The 25,534-nt window shown below is 60.9% G+C and overlaps 1 long non-coding RNA gene across 2 annotated transcripts; it reads right to left on the bottom strand.

The window, feature by feature from the left end:
* On the bottom strand, positions 8,538 to 23,557 carry LOC106505369. 2 transcript variants are annotated; one of them, XR_002336888.1, is made up of 3 exons: positions 20,184 to 23,557; positions 14,071 to 14,207; positions 8,538 to 13,132 (listed from the first exon to the last, which is right to left on the bottom strand). It is a non-coding gene; the product is annotated as an uncharacterized LOC106505369 (long non-coding RNA). The 2 variants fall into 2 exon arrangements; XR_002336887.1 differs by lacking the exon at positions 20,184 to 23,557 and adding an exon at positions 19,720 to 20,078.

Below are 25,534 nucleotides of genomic sequence, written 5' to 3'. Positions count from 1 at the left end.
CCTAGCCTGGGAGTCTCCACATGCCATGGGAGTGGCCCTAGAAAAGGCAAAAAGACAAAAAAACAAAAAACAAAAAAACAAAAAAACACCTGGTGAGCGACGGCGCAGTTCAGGCATCCTTGGCTTCTGGCGCTGGGCATGGGCGTGGCAGGGGGCCGTTCCTGGGGCTCCTCAGTCCTCCCCCAGTCCTGCTCCACCCTCCACAGCCCTCCCCCCAGCCCCCCCAGTCGTCCCCCGTCCTCCTCAGTGCCCCCCAGGGCTCCTCCACCTGGGTTCCTCCCCAGCCCTCCCCCTGGGGCTCCTCTTGGACACAGTGTCCAGAGGACTCGGGCCCACAACCGGTGATGAGAGGAGGGGCGCGGGCATGGATGAAGCCGCTCGCAGGCCGGTTTCCCTCTTAGGCCGTCACGTGTTGCTTCCAGGGGGTCCTGTGGAGAATGAGGAACGTCCAGGTGGGGTCAGCTGTGGGGAGAAGCCCCCAGACAGAGGCGAGAGGCACACAGGGTGTGCAGGGACCAAGCTGGAAGGTGAACGGCGGGCTGCTGGGCAGGGTAGGGGCCGGGCCTGGGCCAGGTTGACCAGAGCAGCGATGAGGATTTAAAAACGGCTTTCTAGTCTCGCAAAACACGAGAAAGACATGCCGTGGGAGAAAAATGGAAAAGCCGGGAAAGTGAAAGTGAGAGAGAAACGAGCCGCCGTCCGGCCACCTGTCCCACGGCATTAAACGGCACCCGTTAAACGGTGGTTCTGGTCCGCGAGCCCTGTGTGCTTCCCGCTTAAGGCTTCTGGCAGGAGACTTGGTGACAAGGCTGGGGTTTTGGAAGGATGCTGAGGCCCAAGAAGCTGTGAGGTTCCCGGTCGAGGCAGGCAGCACCCTCTTCCCCCAGCCGGACCCGCCCTCCGCCGCCAGAGCCCCATCCATGTGGTGGGTACGCTGAGGTCCGGGCACACTCCGGGACCCAGGCTCAGTGCACAGACAGCCGGGATGTGCTGCACCATCATCCTCGTTTACGAGCGAAGACACCATGGCACAGAGAGGGTGAGCCACTGGTCCGGGGTCACGCAGCTCAGGCAGGAGGTCCGAATTCTCAGCCGGCACTGGGAATAAGCACTCAGAATGGGTGTGACGGGGAGTTCCCGTCGTGGCGCAGTGGTTAACAAATCCGACTAGGAACCACGAGGTTGCGGGTTTGATCCCTGGCCTTGCTCAGTGGGTTAAGGATCTGGTGTTGCCATGAGCTCTGGTGTAGGTGGCAGACGCGGCTTGGATCCCGCATGGATGTGGCTCTGGCATAGGCTGGGGGCTACAGCTCCGATTAGACCCCTAGCCTGGGAGTCTCCATATGCCACGGGAGCGGCCCTAGAAAAGGCAAAAAGACAAAAAGACAAAAAAAAAAAAAAAAAAAAAAAAAGAATGGGTGAGAGCGGCTCTCATACTCAGGGCCACGTCATCCCCCGTGGGTTGGAGGTGAGAGGGGAGGTGGGTCTCCCCTCCCCTGGACCCCCCACCCCAGCAGCTCAGAGGAAGATGACCTCGGCCTGCCAGCCCTGGGCATGGGCTCTCCCGGGTGGCTCCTGGGGTGATCTGCTCCCGGTGGGGTCTTCCTGGCCTGGGCCCGCCACGTGCTTATTGGGTCAAGTGGTCCTGGTCCATCCGGCTGGAGCAGACTGAAGGCTGTTTTGACCCTTGTGGCTTGACCTTTCAGTCGCTGGCTGGCCACTCCCAACGGAGCTCGGGGCCGGGAGCAAGGCCCTCCTCAGTCCTGCTGGGCGCCCTTGGCCTTCCAACCCACTGGGGCCCCTTGTCTGCAGATCAGGAAACGGGATGGTCACCCCAGGGCTCAGGCGACGGTGACCACCACTGGACCAGGTCCTGGAGCAGGCAGGAGGTGTCAAGGCTGGGCTCTGGACCCTCTGCCAGGAGGTGGACAGGCAGCCCCTCACCCTGGCGGCCGCCACCCCTGCCTGCAGCATCCATCTGCCCCAAGCCAGCCAGCGTGGCAGGCAGCTCCGCACACATCTGGCTGAGCACAGTAGGCCGTGGCGTGGTGGTGTCACGGCCCAGGAATGCAGGAAGACGGTCTGGGGCTCTGGCACGGAGGCATGGCACCGCACCAAGAATGTGCCTTGTAGAAAGACAATCATCCGTTTGGGGAATGTGCGTAATAGCCCTGGGAGATGCCACCGATGCTGTTTGTTTTCCCGAGAGCTGAGGCGACAGGAGAGTGGCCCAGCTGGGAGCGCGTCTCTCCCTCCAGGAGATGAAAGGTGCTGGCTGGCGCCCAGCACCGCCTCCGTGCGGGTCACCGTTCTCCAGGGGCTGGGTGTGGGCGCCGGGCGGGTGTGCAGGCGGGAGGGGCGCGCGACAGCGGGGGCAGGAGCCGGGCCGAGGGGCTGATTTACGGCGGCCGAGCGGGGGCAGTGGGCTGAGCCGCTGAATGACCCATTGTGTGGCGGCTGAAAGCCCGGCGAGCGGGCTCAGTGGGGAAAGACGTGTGTTTTATAACGTCTGCTCCGTAGGGCAGTGCTCCCCCTCGGGAAACCTGGAAGTCACAGCAGAGATCAGGCTGGGGGCTGCGTTACCTCTCTGCTGGGGCTGCGGCCGCCAGGCTCGCGGTGCTTTTCTTCCTCTGCCGTGTGTCTGTGTGTGATTGCACGTGTGTGCACGCGCTCCCGTGACTGGGGTCCCGTCCATAGTTAAAACTTCATTTAACTGCAGTAAAACGTGGGCTCTTGCCACAACCTAAAACTGACCGTTTCAACCATTTTAAGCATGTGTCGGGGACGACGAGCACACTCGCTCGCTGGGCAGCCGTCCCGCCGTCATCTCCAGGACTCACCGTCCCAAACCGCAGCTCGGTCTCCGCTGCGCACCGCCCCGCCCCACCCCGCAGTCTTCTCTCTGCGGATCTGTCGACGGCAGAGACGGCTGTGAGTGGGATCCCTCGGTGTTTCGAGCCCGACGCCCGCGGGGTTCGTCTGTGCTGGAGCCGTGTCTGAGTTTCCTTCCTTTTTAAGGCTGAATAATGTTCCATTGACCATTTTGTTTGGCCGTCCATCTGCCAGCAGACACTCGGGCTGCTTCTGCATTCTGGCTACCGTGCGTTATTCTATGAACATGGGTGTGCAAATGCTGTGTAGTGTCTTGTTCAACGCAAGACACCCACGTGCCCTCTTCCCGTCGCGTCCCATGGACTCCGGCTTGGCAGAGCCGGCACGCGTGGACCCAAGCTCTCCCTGGTCCTTCTTCACCCTGGGAGGGTCAGGGTCCCTCCGGCCTTGCCGACTGGAGCCCCTTCTTTGCTGACAACACGCGTGTGCTCTCGGTGGGTGGCAGGGACCGCAGACCCCGCTCCTGGTGGGAGAGGCCCCTCTGGCGCCAGGCGCTCCAGGTCCCAGTCCAGCAGACAGAGCCTGGCGGAGCTCCCCCGCCACCCGGTGTTCTCTCCGCTGTGTGTGAGCAAGACAAGGGTGGGCAGGGGCTGCACACTCTGCCAGGACCCTCGGGGACAAGGGGGTGCAGGACCTACCTGCAGGGAAGGGCCCCAGGACCTGTCAGAGCCGGGCCGGCCCGTGCGCCTTGTCTGTTCCTCTGGGGTCCGCCCACGTGGGGCGCGAGCTCTTCCTGGCACACAGGGTCTGTTGAGGGATGCATTTCCGTTATTGAGAAGGTGTGGCCAGGCTGAATGCTGGAACAGAGGTAGCCAGACAGCAGCAGAAGTTTCCCAAGGTGTAACCCAACAGGAGAATTCACGCGCCTGGACGGGAGAGGGTTTGCCGACCGGCTTGGGGAGAGGCCCTCCGTGTCCTCACCGGGGTGGACCTGGACGAGGACGGGGGGGGGGTCCTGTGAGTCCCTGAGAGCCAGGAGGCCACAGGTGCCCTGGAGGGACCTGGGGGGATCCTGGGAGGGCGTCCTCTCCCCGGCCACAGGCTTTGGCCTCCTGGGAGACACCGAAACCCGGGCCTGATGGCGGGCGACCCTCCAGCAGGTGTGGCTTGGCTTCCCTGGGCCGGGGCTGGGCCCCTCCTTCAACACCTCCGAGAACCGATTTTGAGGGGCTTGTTTTTGAAAATCCCACGATGGCTGGTGTTCTCCTGCTTAAAGAACAGAAGCGAAGGTGCCCTCGGTGGCCACCAGGACCATCTCCGAACCCTTAGCTCTTCGTCTCTGCTTTAAACACACGTGGCTGTGTTTTCAGGCTTTTCAAAATTAGGGCTGCGTGTTCTGTGTTACTGTTTTCTGGCTTGATGTCTAAAATTTAAAACCTCGCGGCAAGATTTGCATGACCGTCCATGAAGCCCGGAGGCTGCGTCAGACTTGGTTGTGTGAATGCTGCTGGTGGACACCCTGCTCGAATCTCCGCTTCCCCTTGAACGATGAACAAGCCTGCAGAGACCGCCTGGCTCTTCTCTCGTTCTGTCCTTTGCACAAACTCCCAGGAACGGTAGCCCGGGGTGTAGGACGGCGGGCTTGGCGCCGGAGTAAGAGGGACGTGACCCCCCCGCCTGGGCCCTGCCCTGAGGCCCTCCTGCTCTGGCCGCCCGGGGGAACAGGCTGGCATCGGGGCAGGAGTTCCCTGCTGTGGACCCGTAGCTGCATGTCCAGGGTGCAGAGCCCTTCCCGGGGCAAAGGACCTCGAGAGGGGCAGAGGGCGTCTCAGGGTCCGGCCACGCTTTCCCTCCAAGTCTCCTCCGCTTCCCGAGCACAGCCTTTGTCCGAGTGCGGACGGCAGCCCGCGCCCCCCAACTCCACCTGCCCCCCCCCCCACCAGGGCGCACAGGTGGAGCTCTGCTCGCCAGCCAGCCTGGGAGGCCATGGTGGCCAATCTCTGCTGAACTGGGGACACAGGGTGATGGGCCCCGGAACGCGGGGTGATGGCAGTGGCCATAGCTAGGCAGAGGGCCCAGGGGCATCACAGGGCCACTGGCATCCATGCAGACCCCGAGGCCTGCTCCAGCTGGGGGTCTTCCTGGGCCCAAGATGCCTCAGGCCCCATGGGCCCGACTGAGAGGCCACTCGCCACCATTTCATGTCGGCCGTTCACTTTGAAACCCAAGAAGTCTGATGATAAAATCGCCAGGGCCGGACCCGGGTCTGCTGCTAATTACCATCTGACATTCTGGCGGAGTCCAGCGTGGGGGAGCATGAAAAGCTTATTCATCTGGCTCGGAGCAACTTCAAATGCAGCTCCCCCTCCGTGGGCGGCGTGTCCCCGCGAGGGCCGCCTGCTGGGTGTCCAGGCCTGACTGGGAGGCTGGAGGGGGAGGCGGCGGAGGTAAAACAGAACGAGATTCTTTCTCCAGAGGGGCCAGTCTGGGCCGTGTTCCTGCGCTGAGACTGGGAGCACCGCGGCGCTTTCAGGGAGCCCATGAGGGCCCATCGCCGTGGCGCGTGGCCCTGGCAAGGGGCTCCCAGGGCTGCGGGGTGCTGTGTGCGGCGTCACTGCCCAGGAGGCAAACGCTTTCCCAGCCCCCTCCTCCTCGGTGCCAGAGACGGACACAGAAACCACCGGCGGCCAGAGGACCTCCGAAGTGGTTTCTCTTGAAGGTGTTCGTGTTTGGGTGCGTGTTTTAGGAAGATGCGATGTGTTCCTGCACAGACAAACTAGCTACAGTTTCCGCCCTTCATTCATCAGCAGGCCGTGGACAGGTCTGAGCAAGGACAGGTCCATTCGTGTGTGGCCACCCCACGGTTTGGCCCTGGGAACCGCACCCTGGCTCTCCCCGCTCCAGATTGACCACGTTCCTTGGGAGTGGCCAGCGGCCGCACAGGAAGACGACTGAGCCTGCAACGTCCTGACGCGGAGGGGCAGACTCTGCCACAGGCCCCCCTGGGCGCTCCCTAACGGGGGCGTCCTCAGGCCTGCAGGCCGGCGGCCCAGGCAGGGAAACGGGGGACCTCCGCACTGCTTGGCCCAGGGAGGGAGGGGGCAGGGTACACGCGGCAGCAGGGGAACCTCGAAACTGCGTCCCCACGCGGCTGCACACGTGCAACCCCTTGACACCAAGTGTTGAGCGCAGCAGGCCTGCCAACAGAAACGGATTGGCGGCTGCATGGGGCTGGGGAGGGCCGGAGAGTGACATCCTGGGCCGGCGACGGTATCCTGGGGCTACATGGGGCTGATGGCTGCATGACCTTGTGGGTGGACTGAATGCCACTAGACTGCACCCCCCGAAACGATTCAACTGGTTCATGTCAGGTTTTTCTTTTTCAGGGCCGCTCCTGCAGCACGTGGACGTGCACAGGCCGGGGGTCGGATTGGAGCTTCAGCTGCCGGCCTCCACCACAGCCACAGCCACGCGGGATCCGAGCGGCCTCTGGGACCCACACCACAGGTCACGGCAACGCCGGATCTCTCACCCACTGAGCAGGGCCAGGGGTCAAACCCGCATCCTCATGGATGCTTGTTGGGTTCGTTACCACTGAGCCATAAGAGGAACTTCTAAAATAGTTAATTTTATATGTGGATTTTGTCTTAAAAAAAAAAAGCTATTTGCGGAATCCCTGAGGCTAAGGGTCCCAGGCTGCTGCACACCTCTGCTCTGTTTATTGGACACTTGAGAGAACCTCAGATTTAGGGTGTCAGAGTGACCTGCTCAGCTTGGGAGGCGGTGGGGCCAGGATGGGAGGAGGAGCCAATCCGTGGGAAAGGGTTGGAACCGGGAGGAGGTGTCTCATCGCAAAATCATACTGGGTTTGAAATGACCTGCCTCCTTTCTCGTGGTTTATGCTATGCTGTTTTCATAAGTAACGAATTGTAAGAGTCACTGAGGGCATGCCCTTTCACTGGCACTCGTTTTCTGAGCTCCGCTGCTGTGTCTCCTGCATGGCCCACACACCGAGAGCTGACTGGGCGTGAGAGGCACATGCAGAGTTGGAAGTCCTAGGAGTAAATGGCCCTGCAGGGAAATCACCCAGCATGCGCCCCTGACGGGCACGAGCAGGTCTCAGTGGGGTGGGTGGCGTTCGTGGCGGGGGCAGGCGGACCAGGACTGTAGCCAAGGTTTTCGAAGGAGTTGGGATGTAGCCAGTCTTGGAAAGGGGAGGGGTCCTTGGGTAAGAGCTGGGGGGGTGGCCTGAGTCACTTCCCAAGCCCAGGGTCAGCTTGGGCAGGACAGCCCCACTGCCCCACATCCCAGAGGGAGGAGTTCTCCTTCGGGAGGTTGGGCCAGGCGGGGGTTCCCTTTTAGGGGATGGGTCACCACATGCCCCTGTTTTTGGGAGCCCTGGCTGTTTGAGCTAAGAAGCTAGGCTGCAGCCCCATCCACCTGACGGCCAGGTAGTGGCCTGGTTGCTGGCTGGTACATGGGAGGCATGAGGACATTCGCTCTGAGCTTGCAAATTCCGTCATAGCCAGAACCACTTCACCGCCTCGTAATCAGCTGCCAAGCGCCAAGGCGAATCCGCCGGATGCCCTCCGACGCCTGACTGGTCTGTAACGGAGCCTTCTGCGGAGTTCTAGCGGGGCCGGGAGCCTGGTCCACCTCCCGTGGGCGAAACTACTACAGTTTGAGGACCAGACATTCCTCCACTCCCTCTTCTCAAACCCCTGTGAGTGGGGTTTCCCGTCTGGAACAGGCAGCACAGTGAGTGCGACCAAACTGCAAGCTGCTCAGTCGACACCCGATCATGCTGGTCCCTGCGGGCGGCTGGTCTGAGCCTGACAGGCTGGGCGCGGGTCCTGGCTAAGCGGGAGGTCTGAGACTTGGGTCCTTAAACCTCGGCCGGCTGCTTTTAGTTGTTTAACACACAGGCTCATTGACTGGTTATTTGCAGGGCAAGGCTCCTGAACTGTGGTTCCGGGAAAGAACACACCTCTCTATGCGTGTGGCTCGGCGACACCCACGCTCCGACCTGTGTTTTGCGGGCCAACCCTCCCAAGCCTCTGCAAGGACTGGCCTTTCCTCCTCTTCCTCCTGGGGTCTCTGTGACCCGCGTGGGAGGAAGCCTCTTCCCCCTCAGAAATGACGAGGGGGTGCAGGCTGGGGAGAGGGGCACATGCTCCTGCCGTGTTTGTTGAGTGACAGTCCTGATGGGGCCATAAGCAGCATCCAGCACCTCTGACCTGAGGGCGAGGCGGCCGTGCAGCCTCCTGTCGCCCCAGGAATGCACGGCCAACTGAGGCCACTGCCAGCAGGGGCTGCGAAAGGGCTTGTGGGCAATGCTGTGAGCTCTCGTGGGTTCTGTTCTGAAAAATCGCACTTCTTTTGTTATTTATTTATTTATTTAATTTATTTTTTCCTCTGCACAGCATGGGGACCAAGTTACACACACGTAGACATTCTTTCTCCTCCTGTTGTCGTGTTGCGATGTAAGTATCTAGACAGAATTCTCAATGCTACCCAGCAGAATCTCATTGTCCATCCGTTCCAAGAGCAATGGTTTGCATCCGTTAACCCCAAGCTCCCTCCCCCTCACCCCTGGGCAGACACAAGTCTGTTCTCCAAGTCCACGATTTTCTTTTCTGTGGAAAGATTCATCTGCGCCGTATATTAGATTCCAGGTATCAGTGATGTCATATGGTGTTTGTCTTTCTCTTTCTGACTCACTTCACTCAGGATGAGAGTCTCTGGTTCCATCCATGTTGCTGCAAATGGCATTATGTCGTTCTTTTTTATGGCTGAGTAGTATTCCATTGTGCATTTCTTCTGCATTGTGATTCCTGGGAGGACAGGGGTGGGGGTGGGGAGGAAGAGGGCATGAAAGAGAAGTGTTTCCTCTCAAAGCAACGCCTCCTGCAAAACCGAAAGCCTGGAGGATTCATCTCTAGACGTTTCTACGCTCTTCTCCCAGAGAAACGAGGGATGGGCGAGGAGGGCAGAGACGGCCTTCCTCACCAAGAGCGTGTGTGGGGCGTGCCTCCGTCTGCCCTCCTGTCAGCCTCCCCCAGGCCCTTGCGGGTTGGGAGTTGGAGGCGAAGCTGGCCTTCTGGGCCTGGGCCTGGGTCAGGTGCGGTTTGAATCTGAGCTGCTGGGATTTGAATCCAGCAAGGAGCCTGGTGTGTTTTATAGGAGCCTGGGTGGTTCAGGCAGACTCAAGGGACTGCGTTTTCTGTGAGCTTTTCTGAGTCTTGTTCAGGGCTGGGTGATCCTGGACCGAGTCCCTGTCCAGCATTTGTGTGGTGACGTGAAACACCGCAACGTGGGACAGTGATGGAGAAAGTCTTTTCAGCTCTGGAAAGTCCGTTCTCCCCCGGCTCATGAGCTGTGCTGTGAGCTTGCAGGCAGTTCAAGGGTGAGCAGGCCTGGCATGGCCCCCACGCCCCACCCGTGACAGCGATCGCTGGACACGGCCCCGCCGGCTGCAGAGGAGCCTGGAGGCTGTGTACCAGGTGGTGCCTGCTGAGCCCAGCTCCCTGATTCTCAGCGGGATCTGGGCGGCGCTGGGAGGTCGGATGCTGCTGGCGCCTGTCCTGGTACGTCTGGGAGAACCTGCCCACGTGGAGGTGGGGTGGCCGGGACGGCTGGCAGGGGCCCATGCGCTAGTGGGGTGGCCACCCTCCGATTCACCCTTTTGAGGCAGAATCTGGCCTCCTAATGCCTTCCCCGGGGAGAGCGAGTCGGAAAGCCTGGTTCTCAGCTCACATCAAGGCTGCCACTCAGGGCTGTTCAACTTTGGACCAGTTGCTTGGCCTCTCTGGGCTCCTCAGGGAGCCAAGAGGGTGGGCGCTCCGTGGGCTTTCCTCACGTGGCCCCTTTCGCCTCCTTGTGTCCCCGCACTCCTGTGTGAAGGTATCTTTGGCGGGGAGGGCCTGGACGCTGACACAGGGGTGCCGTCTTCAGGGGCACTGGGGCCCGGGCGAGGGGGCAGCCTGGTCTGAGGGGCGGCCGCGGGTCTCTCGGTGCTGGGGTCTGCGGGGAGGCGGGTTGGGGGCATGGACGTGGTGTGTAGGGGGTGGATGCACCACCCTGCTGTCCAGGGCCCAGGCTGCCCTTGTCGCCCCCTCCCTGAAGCTCCATGGGGCCTTCTGAGTTCAGGGTCCCGTCCCTGGGGTTGGACGGACGGACAGAGGGACCGCCCTGGGGGCCTTTTGGCCACGACACCAGCCAGGGCTGAGTTCAGAGCTTCCATGTGAGGCTGTGGGGGCTGCATTCAGGGCAGAGCATTTGGCTGCAGAGTTTCCGTGCGGACAGTTCAGGGAGCAGGATGTTTCCAGCTGACAGGACCTCGAGGCTGAGCTGGGATCTGCCAGCGCCGTGGTAACTGCTGGCCTTGGGCTGTCTCCACGGCAGCGCTCCCTCCCTGTCCCCCGGTTGCCACTCAGCGCTCTCATTAGCCTGGGGATCCCGTGGAGTTGCCGTGGAGCTGGACCCACGGCACCTGGACCAGACTTCAGACCCCGGTGTCAGAAGCAAATGACAGGCGGGTGAGGAGTGTGGGGGCCGCTGGGCGCCCCGGGGCACCAGCTCTGTGGGCTCCTGCAGCTGACAGGCAGCCCTGGTGGGCAAACACGGGGCAAGTTGTGATGGGAGTGGAAGATTGTTGACTAAACATGAGAAAAGGAGGCGCCAAGCCTGAGAAAAGCCCAAGAAGGGCAAACACAGTGGAATGCTGCCCCCAGCTCACACTGGGCCCTGGCTGGGGGCTTCCGTGCTAACAGGGGCAGGTACTGGCTGGAGAGCCCCCCACAGCCCCAGCTGTCCTTCCTCAGAGACCTTTTCTCTTTCACCAGCCTCTAATCCCACCACCCACTATGCCTCAGGTGGGTCAGATTCCAGGTGGCACAGCCATCCCTGGCACGGGTGGAGGTGGGCTGGAAGAATGTCAATGCAGATCAATAATAAAGGCACTGACAAGGCCTGCACAGAATGGAGTGCCATCTGAAAAAAAGGCTGGGTCTGATGAGCAATGACCCAAAGCATCAGAAGGTCACCAGGTGATGCTGGAGGAGTGGCAAAGAGAAACTGGGGATGCACAGACTGGAAACGAGCTCAGTGAGCAGAGGGGCCAGCAGGCTTGGCCGCCCCTCTGCACGACGGTGCCAGACTGAGCTGCTGCGTGATTCTCTGAGCTGTTTCACAGCCTCCCCCAAATGCGGCCGTGTCCTCCAGGGAACCTGGACCACGAAGGATTCAAACGGCAGAGAGGAGGGGTGGGAGGCCTGTGGTGGGTGCTCCCTGCTCGTTCACGGCAGCTGCATGCAATGTCTGTATATAAAATGGGGGTCAGAGTTTTCTCCGCAGAAGGGGGCTTTGTGTAAAGGGAAACCTGGGAAACTGTCAGGGGGCTGGGGCTCAGTGTTTGCAGAGACAGGCGCATCTGTCAAGGTACCATCCACTTGACCAGCCCTGGGGGAGAGGCCTTTCACGTGCAGCCTGGGACGTGGCCCTGGCCAGCTGGCCACCTGCTCCCTCAATTCCTGCTCACGCCATGCTGGCCCTCGGTGCCGCTATAAGTCCCTGTGCTCGTGTGAACAAAATCACACAGGTTTCTCCCCTGCAGGGAGTGAGACTTTAACATGTAGGCGTCGCTTGTGCATCTCCTCAGGCGGTGGGATGGGCTGGGGGGCCTCGGATGCCAGTGTGGAGGTGAGCAAACAGCTGCACTCTCTCCTGAGGTAGCACCCAGTACCTCTTCCCTGGACGCCGAGGTCTGGCAGGGTCAGCGGGATGTGGGTGCTGCATGCTGTGCGCTCTCCGGGGCTAGGGTCAGAGGCAGGGGTGTTGTCCTTGGGGACCCTTGCTCTGGGGGAAGCCAGCTGCCATTGTCCAAGGACGGGCTAGTTGCCTGGGAGAGGCTTGTGCCGTGGGAACCACCAATAGCCAGCACCAGCCCCCAGCCACGTGAAGGGCGGCATGGGGGGCTGCTGGCTCCAGGCAAGTCTTCAGGTGAGACATGCCGAGACCCCAAATTCTGACGCATTGAATCTGTGAGGCCAGTCGATGCCTGTTATCATTTTAAGTCACTAATTCTTATTCTGCGGCAATAGAGGGTCACAGGCCTGGCACAGAGATTTGGGTTCTGTTCTGGTAGAAACGGGGAGCAGGGGAGGTGCAGAGGGTGGACATGCACCAGTAACAGGCAGGGGAGGCCGTGGGGGCAGCCAGGGTGTGAGGCTGGAGAAATCGTGGGTGAGAGGGCGGGGCGGGAGAATGTTCCGGATCCAGTTGGTTCTCCTAGCATCTCAGCACGTGCCCAGTGTGCCCGTGTCTGCAGGGGAGGGTCTCACCGGACACAGCCTCACGGTGGGGAAGGGAGAGCCTGCTTTTGCACCCAGGACAGCTGGGGGCTTTCTGCACCCATCAGCAGGTAGGGTGTGCAGGTCAGGACACAGGCTGGGGCATTTTGTTTGACCAAAATGACCAGGGTGCCAGAAAGCTATACCTACAGCCCAGGTCCTAGATTATCTTGGATTTAAGGAGGAGGTGAAAAGTCCTGCTTTCTGAATGGGAACCTCCTTCCTGCCAATGAAATGGGGGGACTGCTGAACAGGCAGCGTGTCCTCTTGTCCAAGGCATCTGGGGAAGGGGATGGGGGTAGGACGGAGGGGCCAGAGTCTGAGAGCTGCTGTGGGGAGCTCAGATCCTGCCATGGTGTTGACGAGGCAACTTCTGAACCAGGGAATGCGGTGGGAAGTTGGTGGAGCAGGAGGACGCGCAGGGCCCCCACGAGGCCTGCCTGGCACCGTCGTGCACGGGTCTCCCCAGATGCCCCCCGACACCCTGTGGGAGAAGGGTCCCTTGGAGGAGGCAGGAGCCCCGCTGCGGAACCTGGGCACCTACAGGGCAGGGGCACTGAGGGACCGACACCTGCCAGGGCTGTCGCCTGGTTTGTTTTGTTCATAGAAACTGTTCAGGACTCGAAGCCTTGCAGCCTGTGACCTGTGACCTGGGCTGGTCTCTGAATCCAGGTTTGGAAGCCAAGGGGCCCTTAGGGCTGAAAGGGGCGAGCCCCCCATCACAGAAAAACAGGCCTGGCCGTCAGTGCAGGTGGGAAGGGACAGAGGAGCTTGGAGGGGCTGCAGGCCCATCACTGTGTCCAGGGCAGGAGCCCCATGGGCTCATGGGACGATGGAAACAGCCACCAGGGGCTTGCAGCACACACGGGCACAGAGGATGGTCGGGGACCTGGAACGCTGCCCGCTGAAGCCACGAGGGAAACTCCACGGGGCCGAGAGCTCAGCTCCTCCTACAAGGCGAGAAAGAAACAGGGTGGAGGGTGTTACTCGGCCTGGGCGTCTGACCAGTCGGCGTTGGCAGATCTTGTTTGGATTCTGATTAAAAAGCCAGCTGTATGAAGTGAGATGACTGGGGAACTCTGGACACTGACCACTTAGTTGGCTTTGAGGCCAGTAAGTTTCTAGGTGATAGTGGGGTGTGGTTAAATTCGGTAGCAGTTCTCGTGTTTTGGCAAACGTGACGTGTAGGCTGTGCCTTGCGGTGCGTGGACGAGGCGGGCGCAGGCAGCCTGGGCCAGGGCGAGGGTTGAGAACCACTGACCTCGGCTGTCCCGAGAGTTTTCTTTACTCTCGCCTTTACTCTGACGGTCCCACAGTTAAAACCATTAGCAGTTGATGTCGCCCTGGAGGCGTGTTTGTGGGGCAGATATAGGTGAGAACGCAGCGTGGAGCATGAATGCAAGGAGCCAGTGTGGACACGGTGAGGGGGCACCGTGATTTCAGGTGAGAAAGCTGTGATTTCGGTGAGAAAGCCGCAGGAGCCGCACAGGGCGGGGATGGGGGTGGGGCAGGGAGCTGCACCTGCAGGGGCCGTTCTGAGACGGGACAGACCTGCAGCACCCAGGGGCAGGCTGGTCCCAGAGAGACCCCAGCTGTCAGGTGGCTGGGATGCAGAGGCCCTGGAGGCTTGGCAGGTGTGACACCCTCTGGGGGTTGGATCAAGGCCAAGGGTGCAGACCAGCGTCCAGCCAGTGAGCAGGGCAGAGCTGATCTGGAAGAGCCCAGGGAAGAAGGGCATCCCCTAGAAGCTGCCCTCAGGGTCGCGTGGGGGCGGGGGGGTGGCGGCCACCTTACAGGCCCTCAGGATGAGGCAGCCGGAGCTCTCAGACGCTTCCGTGTGTGGGGACAGCCGTCTGGGGAGGGCACAGGGCTTCTTCGGGGCACTCACGTCTCACATCTGAAAGCTGTGGTCAGATGCTCCCCTGGCCGTGATGCGTCACTCCCAGCTGCCTTTCCGGCCACACCCTGGGTTGGGGGCAGCCCGCGTCCGTGGAGAACCGAGACTCCAGCTCAGCCCCCAAGCCTCTGCCAAGAGAATGAATTGCGACAGCGAGATGAAGGGCTGGGTCGGCACATCTCCACCACGTGCCTCATGCTGGGCGGGCATCGCGTTAAAGCAGGAATGTGCAGCGTCAGCAGGAAACATCTGCGCGGGAGGGGACGCGGGCCACGCCTCTGGGGCAGCGCGGCCCCCACCCTCGCCCGATGCCCGCCCTCAGATGTGGTTCCTGCCACGGCGGCGGAGCCTGGCCTGACCCAACCTGGGGAGGGGTCTGAGCGGTGGAGCCTGAGCGGGGAGATCCTCTTGGGTGGGAAGCGGGGTGCAGGCACTGGCAGGAAGCTCTGGCCCCTATGAGTCTGGGGGGGTCAGCCCCCGATGGAGGGGAGTGAGGGAGAGAGGCTTCCTTTCAAAGCAGCAGTTTGGGGCAGCTTCCCTGGTTGTCTCCTTTGTCTGCTCCTGCAGGAGCACCCCAAGGCTCCCCTTGAACACCCTGAGTCTCACATGGAGCACCCCAAAGCTCACATGGAGCACCCCAAGGCTCCCACGCTGGGCCCCATGTGCTGCTGGACCCTGGTGGCCACTGAGGTAGCTCTGTCCTGTGTGACAGCCCCACGGCTAGGGGGTGGCCAGGCCTGGGTGGTGTGGCCAGGTAGGGTCTGCTCTTCAAAACAGCTTCTTGTCCCCAAGGAGACAGGGAATGGAGAAGATGGGGAAATGGCTGGAGAAGCTGGGGCTGCTCAGGGCTCCACGGTTCAGCTGGCCTCGCCGCCGCGTCTGCCCCAGGGCTCTGGGATAAGCTGACGGCCCTCATGTCCCTTGACCCATGCATGTCCCTTTGACCCACACCCCTGCCATGGACAGTCACTGAGAACTCAGGTCGCCTCCTGGCGCTCAGGGAAGGTGGCGGTGTGGGTCAGAGGTCAGGACCAGGTGCCCACTGGCCTGGGTTTCGCTGTTCACACCGGAGGTTGCAGCTCACCCCGGTTCGTCTCCGGGGGCACATCACGGTGGGACTTACAGTCTGGGTGTTTGTGAAGAAAGTGGAGGGTCCCGGCCAGCTTCCTGGGCCTGGTGTCCTGAGTGGCACTGCCCTGGGTGTCCTGATGGTACCCAGGCATCTGCCTATGGAAAGAGCCTGTTTCTGGTCTTCAGACGTTTGCGTCGTATGGTTTGTAACTGGGTCTGCTTCACAGCCGCGCAAGACAGGATTCTTGAGCCGAACAAGCTTCCACCCAACATCCGGAGAATCCGCATGGCAGCTCTGAATTTCAGGGAGAGTTAAGTATGCCCCGAGTCTGAGGACTGGTTCAAACTTCCTTTTAGTTCGGCCTGTTCCCCCCACACGAAAGCTAAAGCAACTGCCAATACCGTCCCTGGCGCATCGAGGCCCTTGAGACCTCAGAGCAGAGAGGTGTGAGGAAGGGACGCTCAGCAGGGCTCTGAGTGCCCCGAGAGTCTGCCTGCAGGGACCCCCGGGGCCTGGGCTCTCCTGGGCAGGACGGCGGCCACCCCTCAATGCTTACACCCTTGCCACCGCTCAGGGGCCTGCTCTCCAGAGCTGCTCCACGCTGTGACTTCCCTCTGCTGGAAGGGTCGCTGTGGCCGTGCCAAAGCCCCCGGGAAGACCCCCGCCCCTGCGGCTGTCCAGGGGAGGGGGGTCCCAACCCAGCCCCTCCTTTACCTCCACCCCAGTGCTGTAGGGAGGGCAGGGGCTGGTGGTGTCCACCACAGGGTCCTGGACACCTTCTGGGGGCCGGGTCCATGCAGCGTTCGAGCCGGGTCTGTGGGCTCGAGGTGGTGACTGGACGTGCCCTGGGCAGTGGGCATCCGGCTTCATTTGCTCCTCTCATGAGACTAACGTCCTGCAGAGCGAGGCCGCCAGGGCTTCTCCTGCTCCCGGCCTGCCGGTAGCCCCAGCCAGTTGCGGGGGAGGCGGCTCGGTGAGAGGGTGGATGGGATCTGAGCAGGAGTCTCGGCCTCTCGGAGGTCTGGCATGAGGGCCACGTGTGCATGGATTTGCCGAGGTTCTGAGATTTTCCCAGGATGCTTCGCTGTGGGTTTACAGTGAAAGGACCCCAGGAAGGTGCACGTTGGTGATGTGGGGTTGGCTGTTCGCCCTCCGGACTGCTCTGGTCCAGCTCCCCAGACACTGTGCTCCTGACTGGGTCACCACAAAGGAACTTGAGCGATGGCCAGGTTGCCGGCGCACTGTTGGCCGCCCAGCCGAGTCCCAGGGCTCTGCCCATCCCCCCGGATTCCTGAGCATGCAGAGCTCAGGTTCCTCTTTCTCCCCTTTGCATCCTGTTCTCTTTGGAGGGAAATAGACACCGCAGCCCACACTTGGGTGGTGCACTGTTCTTTCCAGCTTAATTCTGTTTCTTGGAGACCGTCTCGTGTCGTTCAGAAGAACTCTGTGCCCTTTTCCTCACTGGCATCGTGTCCTGCTGTCCACACCTGTCCCGTTCTCCACACCTGTCCCGTTGTCTGTACCTGTCCCATTGTCACAGTACCTGTCCCATTGTCCGTACCTGTCCCGTTGTCCTTAGATGTCCCATTGTCTGTACCTGTCCCATTGTCCGTACCTGTTCCATTGTCCGTACCTGTCTCATTGTCCGTACCTGTTCCATTGTCACAGTACCTGTCTCATTGTCCGTACCTGTCCCATTGTCACAGTACCTGTCCCATTGTCCGTACCTGTCCCGTTGTCCTTAGATGTCCCGTTCTCCACACCTGTCCCATTGTCCGTACCTGTCCCATTGTCCTTAGATGTCCCATTGTCTGTACCTGTCCCATTGTCCGTACCTGTCCCATTGTCCTTAGATGTCCCATTGTCTGTACCTGTCCCATTGTCACAGTACCTGTCCCATTGTCCTTAGATGTCCCATTGTCCGTACCTGTCCCATTGTCACAGTACCTGTCCCATTGTCCATACCTGTCCCATTGTCCTTACCTGTCCCATTGTCCATACCTGTCCCACTGTCCTTACCTGTCTCATTGTCTGTACCTGTCCCATTGTCCTTACCTGTCTCATTGTCCGTACCTGTCCCATTGTCCTTACCTGTCCCATTGTCTGTACCTGTCCCGTTGTCCGTACCTGTCCCGTTGTCTGTACCTGTCCCATTGTCCGTACCTGTCCCATTGTCCGTACCTGTCTCATTGTCTGTACCTGTCCCATTGTCCATACCTGTCCCATTGTCCGTACCTGTCCCGTTGTCCGTACCTGTCCCGTTGTCCTTACCTGGGCCATTGTCTGTACCTGTCTCATTGTCTGTGCCTGTGTCATTGTCCTTACCTGTCCCATTGTCCGTACCTGTCCCATTGTCCTTACCTGTCCCACTGTCACAGTACCTGTCCCATTGTCACAGTACCTGTCCCATTGTCCGTACCTGTCTCATTGTCTGTGCCTGTGTCATTGTCCTTGCCTGTCCCACTGTCCGCACTTGTCCCGTTGTCCTTAGATGTCCCGTTCTCCACACCTGTCCCGTTGTCCTTACCTGTCCCATTGTCCTTACCTGGGCCATTGTCTGTACCTGTCCCCTTGTCCTTAGATGTCCCATTGTCTGTACCTGTCCCGTTGTCTGTACCTGCCACGATGAATTGACCAGCTTTCTCCTTGGGAGGCACTTGGAGGCAAACAGCATGGAACTCACTCAAGTTTTCGAGCGCTGCTTTTGACCTCACTTTGGTGGATTCTCAGAAGTGAACCTGCTGAACGAGAACCCTCCCTCTGCGGGGGTTTGTGCCACTCACACACCGCCGGCCCCAAGGCTCCCCGGCTGCATGTGGGCAATCTTTGGCTTGTGCTGATCAGATACATGAGAAATGATTTCTCAGCCGCATTTTGAAATTTATTTCTCTTATTGCGAAGGAGTTTGGTCAGCTCGCGTGTTCAAGGACCATTCGTGTGTCTTTTTTTCTGAACCCTTCGTTCACGGATCTGTAAGAGCGCTTGGCATGTGAAGTCCAGCCCCTCGTAAGTGGCACGATGGCCTGCGGTTGTTTGTCTTTCCACTTTGTTGGCGGTGTTTGGGCCATAATTTTTGTTTTAAATTAAGACATTTTCATCTTTTCTGGCTCCTGGACTTTGCCAGGTCATGAAGGACTTTCCCTGTGTTTTCCTGAGGCTCTTGGGCCTTGACCCTCAGCCCTCATGTTGCTGATCTTTGGAGCGACGCTGGTGTCTGGTGGGGGTTGGTTCATGGACGGCGTTCACCTCGCTGTTTGGCGTCTCTTAATGATGCGTGGGCACCACCGTCCCACACACCCCGTGTCCTGGCCTCTATTCTGTTCTGTGTCCTGCTCTGCAGGTGGGAGCATCAAGGCACCTGGGAGGCGTCTTCCGAAGTCCCTGGGGGCGGGCGCGCTGCCTGCTGCTCCCCCCCCATTTCCTTCCTGTGTGTCCAGTTCCTTCTTGGCGCTCAGCTCGGGGAAGCCACCCTGTTATCTGGGGCCCACGCCGGCTGAGATGCCCATCTTGAGGGGGGTGCAAATTTCCGTCAGGGTTGCGAGGTTGCTCTTTGACCTGAGGGTGAAGTTCAGGGGGTGTGGCTCCTCCCCCGCCCCAGCCACAGGGGCTCTGCTCCCCGCCGGGGCCTCCTGCCACTCCCCTGCGAGCCAGGCTACCTGCTCAAGTGTTGCTGTCGGAGAACTTCCTGACACCCCCCCCACCTCCCGGGCAGAGTGACCTGTCGTGCTTGGACCCCTCAGCTCCCAGGCGTCTGTCCCTGAACTGCAGTGATGCTTGGCCTGTCTTTATCTGCCGCTGAGCCCCCACTGCCTGGAAGGCAGGGCTGGGAGTTGCTTCTTGGTCCCCAGGGCCCAGGAAGTGAATGGAGGGGCAGGGGGTTAGCGCGTGAACTGCTAAACTTCACCTTGGCCTAGGACGAGCTGCGTGAGGCCCAAAGCTGCGCTCGGAGGAACCTGCCCCCAGTCCCTTGCGCCCGGTGGACAGGGACGAAGCTGCACGGTCCCTGCCCTGCAGCTGCCGGTCCCGGGGGTCCATGAGGGCCTCCTGATCCCCCACCCGGCGCGCACCTGCTCACCTGGGCCCACCCCCTTCCTCGGGCCGGTGCCTCTCAGCCTTGCTTCCCTTCCCTTCCCCCAGCTCGCGGCCGGCGACCCCCTCGGCTCTGTTAGGACTCGCGGCTCGGAGGCTTCTCCTTCCCGAGGATATTAATCTTCTGCTAGGAGACCCCAGAAGGTCGGCAAGGGCCCACCCCCCCGTCTGCCCAGCCAGCTCCTGACGCTGGTCGAGGCCCTCCAGGGGCTGAGCGGCACGCAGTCCTTGGCACCCCCCCCCACCCGACCCCCTGTGTCAAAGCCACAGTCCAGACAGGGCAGAGCCAGCCACAGCCCCGCTGGCGGGTGTTGCCGTGGTGGCCAAATCTCCTTGCCCACCGTGGAGCCATCAGCCTGTGGAACATCCCCTGGGGGGCCGGGGGGGCCTGGGCCATGTGGGGCCAGTGCAAGTAAGACTGTAAGTCCTCAGGGAGCCTTCCTGAAGCCCAAAAGGTCAATTAATAAGAATGCATATACCCGTGGGTCCCCAGCGTTGTGCGCAGACAGGAGAAGCAGGGGCGAGGTCTGCGGCCTCCGGGTCAGAGCCTCCTGGGCCGTGGTCCCTTGCGTAAACCCCAGCCTGACACGCACAGGCAGAGGGTCCCGCCGCCCCTGTGCCCCGCAACCTCGCTGTCCCGACAGGCTGCGCTGGGAGGGAGGCAAGGTGATGGGAAGGAAGGCTGGCCGGAGCTGCAGGGCGGCCTGATGCTTGTTTGTTAGTTTGCTTTGCTTTGCGGGGCCACAGGTGCGGCCCATGGAGGTTCCCAGGCTAGGGGTCGAATCAGCTGCAGCTGCCAGCCTACGCCACAGCCACAGCCACGTGGGATCCAAGCCGCATCTGCCAACAACACCACAGCTCACGGCAACGCCAGATCCTTAACCCACTGAGGGAGGCCAGGGATCGAATCTGCATCCTCATGGACGCCAGTCAGGTTTGTTACCACTGAGCCACGACGGGAGCTCCCAGGCCGCCTTATTTCTAAGTCGAGTGGCTGCGTTCGCTGTCTCGTGGTGGGAGCTGGATGTCAGCCGTGTTTGAGGTTCCAGGCCGCGTGGTGACGTTTCCACCCGTGGTGGTGGGTTTGACTGTGATGAAAGAGAGGGGATCTGTCCTGGGCAGGCAGGGTCCACCCAGGGTTGCTCAGATCACAGGCAGGAAGCCCCACCCGCGCCTGGTCCCTCGCTTTCACTTCCCATTCTGTCGCTTGCGTGGAGAGACGCCCGGGAGTGAAAGGGAAGCAGGAGGGCAGGCGATCTTACACAGATGGACCGAGTGGACGAGGAAGCACGTTTCCTGTGGGCGACTTGCCCTGAAGAACGTCTGAGTCAGGTCCAGGCTGCCGGAAGCCACGAGCCTGGTTGTTCATGGCCTTGGCGCCTCCTGGGCACCGTCCCATGGAGCTTGCCCTGGAATCACTCTCTCCTCCTCCTCTGCTGTGACCTGAGGCTTTCCTCCCCCCTGGGCCTCACAGCCCTCCTGAGGCTCCCCAGGCCACCGCTTCCCTTGGGGACCTGGTCCACTCAAGCCATTGGCCCGAGAGAAGCCTGGGCTCAAGATAAGCCACACGCCAGCGCGGCCCAGGAAGTGGCTGGAGCCCAGGATGGATGGAGGAGCACGTGCCTCCCGCCCTTGCTCTGCCCAGTGGGGGCGCTGCTCCTCTGGCCGGAGGCCGGCGCCAGAGGCGGACCCAGGTCATGGAGAGGCAGCAACCCCGTCCCTCAGCCCCGCAAGGTCCCTGGCCTCACGTGCCAGCTTAAGCTCTCCTCTGGTGTTGTGCGTGTCTGCCTTGATTGCAGCGCGTTGGAGGAAATTACGACGGTCAGTGATTACCGTGAGTTACAGGAAAGGAAAAACCTGTCTGGTTCCCTGGGCCCCGGGCGGGTATAAGCCCTGTTGCCACTTCGCGCAGCAGCTCAGATCAGAGGTGCCCGCGGGTGAGGACCAGGCTCACCCACGCGCCTCGAGGAGCAGGTGGACGCACAGGTGGCCCTCATGCCAGACGGGACGGGCGGGACCGGAGCGCCCACCTTCCGCCTCCTAAAGAGCCTGCCTGTGTTGAGCCTGTGCCGGGAGCAGCCTCTGCCCCGCGGCCTTCATGGAACAGCCTGGGGTCGAGCCACATGGGCTGCGAGGGGAAGACGGGAGGGGGAGGGAGGAACCCGCAAGGGAGGCCCCCGTGGCGGAGGAAGGGCCCATGGGCCCTGCAGGTGCACAGCCGCCTGAGACAGGCCCTGGCTCTGGCTCTCCCGTCCAGGCCGCCGTGTCTCAGTGTCTGGAGAGACGCGTCGGGGCCACTCTGTCCCACAGGCTTGGCAGGGTCGGGAGGAGGCGAGGGTGGGTGGCAGACGGTGGCAGGAGCCTCTTCTCAAGTTTCCAGACCAGGTGTTTTCAAAGGGATGTTTGGCCTTTGCTGTCAGGGCAACCTCAGCGAGGTGGCGCCTTCTTGGGGTGGGGTGGGGACCCACGGAAGAGGGGGTGTGGGGGGGGATATTTCCAGTTGGTTCACTTAGGTGTCGGGAGGAACGGGTCCCCTTTCTCTGCCTGGAGCCCCCACTCCTCCTGAGCCGCTTCCTTCTGAAGCTCACTGTTTTATGAACAAAAGGTGGAGAAAGGTGTTGGGGGCATTGGCTGAAAGAGACCTGCAGGCTCTGTGTTCCAGCTCAGGCCTCCCACTCGGAGGTAAGCGGGCTCCCAAGGGGCCTGCGATCCTGGCTGGAGGTGCGGGGAGCAGCCAGCCGCCAGGGGTCTGTGTTCCTCCGAGCAAAGACCCGCTCGGTGGGGAGTGGGGGCTGCTCTGGGAAACGGGGTGAGGGAAGAGGTCTTCCAGAACGCAGACGCGATCGAAGCCACAGGCATCGGGAGCCGTCTGCAGGGAGATGGTTGAGAGTCGTGGCCTGTCTGTAGCACGTCTGGTTCCAGGCGCAGCAGAGGTGGGAAGTAGAACCATGTCAAGATGAGGCAGGGGTGAGCGGTGGTTTTACACACGTGGGACGACAGACTGTCTGCTCCTGTGTGTTTCCAGGGCTACATCAAGGTGGGCGATGGTGCAGCTTGTCCCGCACGCGACTGTAATTGTGTACGTTGTCTGCAGAGCGTTAAAGCAGCCCCTTGTCAGTGGCTGAAGTTTGTCTGCTTTTTATTATCACCGTGCATCTGCAGTTCTCACCCTGTCAGTGATAAGACGCTGCTCCCCGCAGGGCTGGCCAGGCCGCCGCTTCCTGTCTCTGCAGCCACCATGAGTTTGCATATGATTTATGCAAACATGAGGGCAAACATGGGGGCACAGCTGGCTGTTCACTGGGTTGCTTGGGAAGGGCTTGGGGCTGGCGTGGTGGAAGGGGAGGCTGAGGGAAGCAGGCGGGGAGGAAACCAAGCAGGCTTCACGGAGGAGTCAGGATGTGATGACATCTAGGCTCTTCTGAAGATTGCCTGTATGTGCGTAAGGTTTGAGGGAACCTGACAAAGCAGCAAAGAGAAGGTCTTGAAGCCCCAGGTCCTCTTCCCAGAAGATTGCGCACTGTCACTCTGAACGCAGACACCCAAGATTGCACACTGTCACTCTGAACGCAGACACCCAAAAGCCACCTGTGGGTCTCGAGGTGCGAGTCTGCAGACCCTGGGCCAGGCTGGGCCGCCGTCCGATCCGTCTGCCCCTCACACGGAGCAGCTGAAGTCCCTGACCCTGGTCAGAAGGCCCGGACCCGGCTCTTGTCCTTGCACCTGCTGTCTGAGGCCTTGGTCCGGACTTAAACCGAGGAGCTGTTTCCTCACCGGTAGGAAGGGCCACCTGGGTCTCCTTCAGCTACGGGCCTCGAGAGCGGAATGTCTGGCCCCGCTGGCCGCTCGGGGCCGCCTCCGTCCACATCCGCGCAGGCAGAATTCCGTGCCCCAGGCAAGTTCAGTGCTCGATAAAGTCTGGGTGGATACGAATTTGGCCGCAGCTCAAGGGGTTGGGGAGCTGCGGTGGCTGTGAGGGGCCCAGAAACCACTCTGGGTGTCAACACTTCAAAGACCACAGGGGGCCCAGCGCACAGCCGGCGGGGGCGGGGGGGGGGGGGGACACCCGACCTGCCCGCGTCCCCGAGGTCCTTCCTCATGCTCACCGCCGGTTTCCTCCTTTCTCCGTCCTGCCCCCTCTCTCGCTCTGCTCCCTCTACTCTTCCTTTTTCCCTTTCCTGACTCTCCCAGCCTCAACTGGAAGAGTTTGTTCTATTGCGAGTTTTCTCGCCTGTTTTTTTGTTTTGTTTTGTTTTTTGTCTTTTTGCCATTTCTAGGGCCGCTCCCACGGCATGTGGAGGTTCACAGGCTAGAGGTGGAATCGGAGATGTAGCTGCCAGCCTACGCCAGAGCCAACACCCTCAGCCACAGCAGCGCAGGATCCGAGCTGTGTCTGCGACCTACACCACAGCTCATGGCAACGCCAGATCCTTAACCCACGGAGCAAGGGCAGGGATCGAACCCGCAACCTCATGGTTCCTAGTCAGATTCGTTAACCTCTGCGCCACGACGGGAACTCCTCTCTCCTGTTTTTAATTAGAAGAGTGAGAGCCCCTCTCCAGGGGTCCCGAGGAGCACGCAGAGGTGGCGCGGCACTCGCTGAGCTTTCTCCGTGCGGCCGTGTGCTCGCACCTGCTGCCAGGCTCGGGCCGCCCACGGGAGGTTGCTGTCACTCGGAGCCAGGGGCTTGGGAGTGGGCGGCTCTTTGTCACCTCACAGCTCTTTGGGGAGAGCGGGTGGGAAGGTCGCTGGAGGCAGGAGCCGCCCTCCCAGCTCAGGGAGCCTCACCAGTGACTGGTTCTGACTTCGGCTCCCAGCAAACGCTGCCTGGAGGTTTTCTGAGCTGTGGCGGCCTCATCTGCAGTTTGCCGCTGTCATGCCTGCACTTCTCCTGGTGGCTGCCCTCGGCAACACAAGCGAAGCGGCAGAGGCCACAGGAGGTGGGGCTGTGGTTGCCCGGGAGGGCCAGAGGCCAGGCGGGGTCCACTGGCCAGCAGCCATCCACGCCACGCCTGCTCCCAGAGGTGCCACCACAGTGCTCACAAGTCTCAGACGGGGCCCCACCCAACGCGCAGCCCCGGCTGCAGTGTGTCAGTGGCCCCAGCAGCGGCAGAGCAAGTGGGCAGGGACCGTCACCCACTCCTCCTCTCGCCAGCCCCAGCTGCCTGCCTCTGGGTTTTGCTGTTGGAGCCACCTGCTCGGGCCACTGCGCCAGTCCCTCACGGAAGCCTGCTTCCCTCTCCCGCTGCAGGAGTGACCAGAGGGATGGGTGGAAAGGCTGGGTGTCTTCCCCACTCCCCACCTGAGCCTTCTGTGTGTACGGGTCAGGGATGGACCTGGCTTGGGGCCAGAGGTGTTTTAGTTCGTTTGACCCCCAGGGTCCCAGGGGATTTGGGGCTGGGCATCATGGCTGGGCAGTCACATGGCAATCCCCTCGGCCCCGTTGGCTCACCTCTGGAGAAGCTCCGTGCAGAAAAACTGGGTCTCTGAGTGGCACAGCCCCGGCGGGAGAGGGTGCTCGAGCAGGGACTTGCCCCAGTCAGACGAGATGCCCTCAAAGGAAACTTACAGTCTCCAAAGGAGATAGGTCGGGGGGGTGGGGGGACGCACTGGGGTGCGGGATGGAAATCCTATAAAACTGGATTGTGATGACCATGGTACAACTATAAATGCAATTAATTCATTGAGTAATAAAAAATAATAAAAAAATACAATAATCTATTCTAGCTCTATGAAAAAAAAAGTGAGGGTGAGGGCTCCCCACTTCCCAAGCGGAAGTGGGGAGCCGTGTGAAGAACGAGCTCGTGGGCCGCTGTGACTGAGGGCTCTACCTGGAGAGAAGACGGGTAAATGCCTGGACGTGACCTGCATGGCCCGGGGGAGAGGGAGCCCGGGAGGCCGGGCTGGCTTTGTTCCCCAGAAGTCGCTTGGGCGGAGAATGGGAATGCTGACCTGTGTCGGGGGCACAGCCCTGTGATGGAGGTGGGTGTCCCCAGGGCACGGTAGGCTCGTCGGTCTCCTCCCCAGCACCGGTTCCCTGTGACTGTAACCTGGCTTCCTTTGAATGGTGGCTGTTGAATGAGGAAATACTGGCGGGCAGATGGGTGGGCAGTTGAAGTGCTGGCATTTTGTTTGTACATCAGTCTCTATGAGTTTGTTTATTGTGAGTCAGTCCGCTGAGAGGCTTCCTCTGGCTCATTCAAGCTCTAGCAACCCCAGTCTAGTGTTCCTGAGGTTGCTTTTAATAAGGAGCGTCTTCGAGGTATAATGTGCATAAAACGTCTATTTTAAGCA

This window comes from Sus scrofa, chromosome 12 (assembly GCF_000003025.6).
Source record: "Sus scrofa isolate TJ Tabasco breed Duroc chromosome 12, Sscrofa11.1, whole genome shotgun sequence".
Taxonomy (NCBI): domain Eukaryota; kingdom Metazoa; phylum Chordata; class Mammalia; order Artiodactyla; family Suidae; genus Sus; species Sus scrofa.
This window is presented reverse-complemented; position numbering and strand designations above follow the sequence as displayed.